Source organism: Thalassophryne amazonica, chromosome 2 (assembly GCF_902500255.1).
Source record: "Thalassophryne amazonica chromosome 2, fThaAma1.1, whole genome shotgun sequence".
In the NCBI taxonomy this organism is placed as follows: domain Eukaryota; kingdom Metazoa; phylum Chordata; class Actinopteri; order Batrachoidiformes; family Batrachoididae; genus Thalassophryne; species Thalassophryne amazonica.
The window spans coordinates 39406327-39412326 of record NC_047104.1 but is presented as its reverse complement, the minus strand read 5'-3'; the positions used below and the strand labels follow the sequence as shown (position 1 = coordinate 39412326).

The window sequence follows — 6000 nt, the reverse complement described above, 5'->3', positions numbered from 1 at the left end:
TATCAATTGTTATAATCTATTGATATGTTAAAACATGACGTGCCAATACAACATGCACAAGCACCATTAACTAATGGTCCTATTTTTGTATTTGTGATATTTTAAGTACTTATTCTTTTGTAATATTTTAAGTGTTGTGTGATTGGGCCATAAATCATGATTTAGATCATATTAGCCCTGTTAATGCCATTTTTAACACTTTGCTCACGCTTTTATATCCAGCCATATAGTTGTAAACACGTGGGTGTGTTAATTGTTTGTGTCTCTGATGTGCACATCACTCTGACTTCTTGCTTTCACACTATTAACAGTTTTCCAACATCACTTAAGTGTTGCCAAATTAATAATAGCTGTAGGAACGTGCACACGCCAGTCATGAAGCTGGCGTGTGGCACGATGACGTACGAACAAACAACGGCGTGAACCGCCAAAAAAAAAAAAAAAAAAGTCAAAGATGGAGGCGGAGCTCCGGTGCTGATGACGTCCACGGTGGTGGGAGGAGCTAAAGCGTCCAGCTGCTCTCAGTTCGAGTTTCTTCAAAAGCAGCGGACCGAGACTTTGGAGATGATTTGGTAGAATTTGAAGCACAAGAGGGTAAGTCACGTAGTGTAAATATATTTATGAGTAAGATGATGCGTGTTTCAGGCTGCTGTGTTTTTAACTATAATAATTTTAAAAAGTCGTTCGATGGTCCGTTCAACAGCGCATAAGTTTTATTTATCAGTTTGTTTGTTTAACTTGACAGAGCCAGAATCTGCTGTAATATATTCAAAAATACTTATTTAAATTATACTCATAAAACTTAGGTAACAGTGAATTTGTTTCATCAATCCAGCGTCCAAAATCCAGATATCTAATTAAAATTACAATAACAGAAGAGAATATCAGCAAAAAGCTCTCAGATGACAGCTGTAACTACACAATTGATCTGATATTACTGTGGTAAGTAACAATTATTTGATAATCTAATATCATATACAGCTTTGTTTTATATAGATTTCAAAGTGCTTTGAAGAAAAAAACAGTAAAAATTAATATGTAATCAAACTATTAGAATGAAATATACATACAGTGTAAACAAAATAAATTAAACATTAATAAAAATGTTTAATTTAACTTTACATTAATATATTATGGTTACATTGTGTGTATATTTCATTCTAATATTCATCTGATTACATACTAATTTTTATTGTAAAAAATACAAAATAAGGCGTTAAGGATTGGTGACAAGGTGCCAGGGCTACACCTTGTCACCAATCCTGTTTGTGATATTCATGGACAGGTTATCGAGGCATCGGGGAGGGTTTCCATTTTGATGGGCTCAGGGTCTCATCCCTGCTTTTTGCAGATAATGTGGTCCTGTTTGCTTCATCGACCGGTGATCAACACTCACTGGATCAGTTCACAGCGGAGTGTGAAGTGGCTGTGGATGAGGATCAGCACCTCTAGATCTTAGGCCATGGTTCTCAGCAGGAAACCAATGGATTGCCTATCCTGGGTAGGGAATGTGGTCTTGCCCCAAGTGAATGAGTTAAAGTACCTTGGGGTCTTGCTCATGAGTAAGAGGACAATGGAGCGTGAGATTGGCCGGAGAATGGGCACAACAGGGATGGTGTTCCATCCGCTGTCCTGTTTTGAGGAAAAGGGAGCTGAGCCATAAGGCAAAGCTCTCGATCTGCTGGTCAGACTTCGTTCCTACTCTACCTATGGTCATATGGGTTGGGTCATAACCGAAAGAACTAGATCGCGGGTACAAGCTGCCAAAATGGGTTTCCCTAGGAGGGTGGCGTTGTCTCTCTTAAAAATAAGGTGAGAAGCTCAGTCATCCATGGGGAGCTCATAGTAGAGCCGCTGCTCCTTCACGTTGAAAGGAGCCAGCTGAGGTGCTTCGGGCAAATGGTACGGATGACCCCTGGGCGCCTCCATAGGGAGGTTTCCAGGCACGGAAACCTGGAAACCTCCCAGAGGGGAAGGTTTCCATCTGGGAAGAGACCCCTGAGAAGACCCAGGACTAGGTGGAGAGACAAATATCTCCACACTGGCTTGGGAACGCCTAGAGATCATGCAGTCAGTGGTGGTCAATGTGGCATGGGAAAGGGAGGTCTGGGGCCCCCTGATGGAGCTGTTGCTTCCACGACCTGGTCCCGGATAAGAGGTTGAAGATGAGTGAGTGAGTGAGTAAACATTAATTTTAAACTGTGGAAAGGATGTGTTTTAAGGTTGGATTTAAAGAACTTAACCTGCTCACCTCCAAAGGCAGATTAATCCACAAGACTGGAGCACAGTAAGAGATCCCACCCGTGTGTTTATATTTCATTGTAATTCCATTGTCACTGACCGAAGGGACCCCCCTTCCCCCAAAAAATCGGTCCACCCTGCCTTCACTGCGCATGCGTCATCAGCCGCGGTTCACCGGTTATCGTCTCGGTTCTGCTTCAAACTGCACTCCAGTCATCATCTATCTCAGCAACAGATATCTGAAGCTTTTGTACAACAATCATTTCCACATGAATTCAGCATTATTTTATCAGAAAAGAGGGGGGAAGTGATCAGAGCACCGCGGCTAGATGAGCTGCTGCTGCCTTCACTGCGCCTCCATTATTTCATACCGTCAGCTGCGGTTCACCGATCGCCTCGTTTCTGCTTAAAACTGACTTTAGAATGATTCAAGAGGTTTTACTTTGTCATCTGATTTGTCATACAAAATGGATCCCAAAAAAACTGATCTGTAATAGCAGGTTGGACAGACACAGTGTTCCTGCTGAGGGTGAGTTCTTTTTATCACTGTATGCATTTTAAGATGGTTAAAACTGTTTATTGCTATAGAAATAAATCCCATGAGTAGCACTGAGCTGAGGCGCTGGGATTAAGCATTTTTCTCTGCACCCTCTCAGAGCGTTTCTGCTGGGGAGGTTGCTATCCGGTTGTTAAGCGCTGACGTAACGCATCACGTGATAAATCTGTTTCCGGGTCCAAAGACCTCCAAGTTTACAATTAAAGTTACGTCTGTTTGATCCTTTTAAGGATTTACAGTTTAAGTTTAGATTGTGTTTACACTGTGCACAAACCTCCGTTCCTCCGTTTTCCGCCTCCACCTCCGTTAACCGCATTCGTCTGGTTCTATGGTCAGAACACTTAATAAAACTTTTTTTCTTTTACTTTACATATTTTATTATGCACAGGTAAAATATACATGTCTGTTTGTTAATAAAAAATATTTATTACAATAAACAGGACGTTAAAGTGCAAACTTCACTTTCTCCCCGAACGACATGAACAGGAAGTGATTGCAGCTCGCACCAACTCCCATTGAAAATAACGGAGGGGCGCCACTGAGCAGCGCATGGAGTAGACCAGTTTTTTGGAGGCTCCTCCGCGGTGCTCTTGAAAATTATTATTTTGGCAGTCTAAAGCAATTTTTATGCTCCCTTGACCTCCCGAATTCTCTGGAGCCTCATTCAAACTTTTTCTAAGACATGACATGCCTAAGAAACTTGATAATGCCGAGTCACGTCGAACTGTTTCTGCTAATGCTAACACTAGCACCGCTAGCGGCTTCACTATCGGCAAAGACACAAGCGACGACATGAATGACCTGCCTCCTATCTGGGAGAAGGTATCTGAGAATCTTCTAAAACACATTCATGAGAGATTCGACAAGCTGGAGCAGACACTTGAGGCTGTGAAATGCTCTCAAGCTGAGGTGCTCGAGAAGGTGGGAACTATGGAAGAACACATGACGGAGCTGGACAGCCACGTTAGCAACTTGGAAGAAGCTTTAACAACCCTCAAAGACGAAAATCACACATTTGGGCTCAAAATAGATGACCTGGATGGTCGTGCACGTTGCAACAATATAAAGATAATTGGCATTCCTGAACAAGAAGAAGGGGGAAACCTGACGGAATTTTTCAAAGTTCTGATTCCTAAAGTTCTCGGTGAGGATCACTTTCCAGTGTTGGAGATAGATCGGGCGCATCAGACCTCCCAACCGAGACCACCGGACGGAGCCAAGCCCCGCGCAATCATCGCCCAGGTTCGAGAACAGATTCTATGCCTTTGGAGGGCGAGGGAGCTGGAATATAAAGGCAAAAAGGTGCTGATCCTTCCCGATTACACTTCTGAGGTGCTGCGGCAGCGGCGGGAGTTTAATTAGGTCCTGATCAGGCTCCGGGAGCTGAAGCTGGAACACAGTCTCCTTTTCCCGGCCAAGCTGCGGCTGAAGCGCGAAGGGCACTTCAAAGTTTTCTCCTCGCCAGGGGAGGCTATGACTTTCCTAAACACTGTGCCCAAAGCAGCATCGTAAAGGTTACAAGCCATGTGTGTGTGTTTCTCCTTTTTTTTTTCCTCTTTCATGGTGGTGAAACCATGCATTCTGCCACCTTTTTGCCATTCAGATGACTTACTTTCCTAATTTTGGATGACTGTCATTTATACTGTACTCACTTATAATGCAAAATTTGCACCGCGGACAGGTGCTTCCTCTTTTCTTTTTCTTTCTTTTTTTTTCTCTTCAAATAAGCTAAACAGTGTGTCGCTAGACATGCGTGTAGTGCCCTCATTCATAAAGGGATGTCCCGTGCTCATTTTGACGAGCACAAGGGGGAGAATGTGTTCGAGGGGGTGTTCACAGATGCCGTTTTACATCTGATCGTTTGTTTATTTTTGTATCGTATTTTTGTGTTGTTCTGGGTGGTTTCTTAATTTTCGTTATATTAAGAGTTATGCCAGACCCCGGTGAGGCAACACATAGCAGCGTTAATAACAGCTTAACGTTTGTGTCATGGAATGTAAAAGGTCTGGGTCATGTGATCAAAAGGGGTCGCGTTTTCTCCCACTTAAGGTCATTGAAAGCAGATGTGATTTTCCTGCTGGAAACCCATGTTAGTGTAAAGGAACAGCACAGACTTAAAGCCAACTGGATCTCTCAGGCCTATCAAGCCCCCTTTAATCGTAAGGCCAGAGGGGTGGCGATCCTTAGCCGCAAAAATGTTCCTTTTCGCCTTGAATCTATGAGAGCAGACCCTTATGGTAGATACCTGTTGATTTCTGGTCATATAAATTCTTTACGAATTTGTCTATTTAACATTTACGCTACAAACTCTGACAACCCAGAGTTTTTGTTGGGAAAGTGTAGGAACACGGACCCACAACAGGGGGCGCAAATGAACGGACAATGGAGTAAGTCAAAATAACAACGCTTTACTGTTGTGAATGTGCACAACGAATACAACCAATTACAGAAATGGACAAAAGTCAATACACAAAGGTGTCGTGTGGGCAGGCTCGAAGATAGGAGACGCCTCTCCAAGGTAAGACCGGAACCACACGGCTTCCTCCGCCACAGGACCCCGGGAATACTGGAGCCGCCAAGTCCCGAACTCCCAGGTGGCCACTGCCTCCGCGTGTCGGACCTGGTACTGCTGGCGAGGGAAAAAGAACAGTTAGATGGGGGCGCGTTTGCACCCAGAACTCCGAACGGCAGGAAAGGTACCTCCACCTCTCGTTGGAACAGTAAACCAATAACTAGCTCAGTCAAAAACTGTGTACTCAGTAGGCTTTGATATGTTACCTCTCTGGTAGAAACAATATCTCGGCAATGAGGTGGAGATGCCGTCCTGCTGATATACCCCACTGATGATTGCCGTCAGCTGTCTCAGGTGATGGGTGACAGCTGTCACCGAGGCTGCTCCCGTGAGGCGGCGGCGCCCTCTGGTGCCTGGAGCCCGCACTCCAGGCAGGGCGCCCTCTGGTGATGGTGGGCCAGCAGTACCTCCTCTTCAGCGGCCCACACAACAGTTTTTTGTGAAAGTCTTTAAAATGTTACCAGCCTCGTGTACAAATATTATAATTAGTGGTGATTTTAACTGTTATTTGGACACGTTATTAGACAGAGCGTCTACCAAACCTGCACCTCAGATTGCTTCAGTGCAAACCCTGAACAACATAATTAAGGCTAAAAACTTGGTTGGAACTTTGTTGGAAACCATTTGGAAG

At 44.1% G+C, this 6000-nt stretch overlaps 1 protein-coding gene across 1 annotated transcript in view; it reads left to right on the top strand.

Moving 5' to 3' along the window:
- Nucleotides 1-500: 500 nt before the first annotated feature.
- Nucleotides 501-6000, top strand: part of LOC117503559 (myocyte-specific enhancer factor 2A-like) — a 120667-nt gene continuing 115167 nt past the window's right edge. Inside the window, exon 1 of the mRNA XM_034162821.1 lies at nt 501-594. The gene's annotated coding sequence lies outside the window, so the exon portion shown is untranslated. The remainder of the gene's footprint in view (nt 595-6000) is intronic.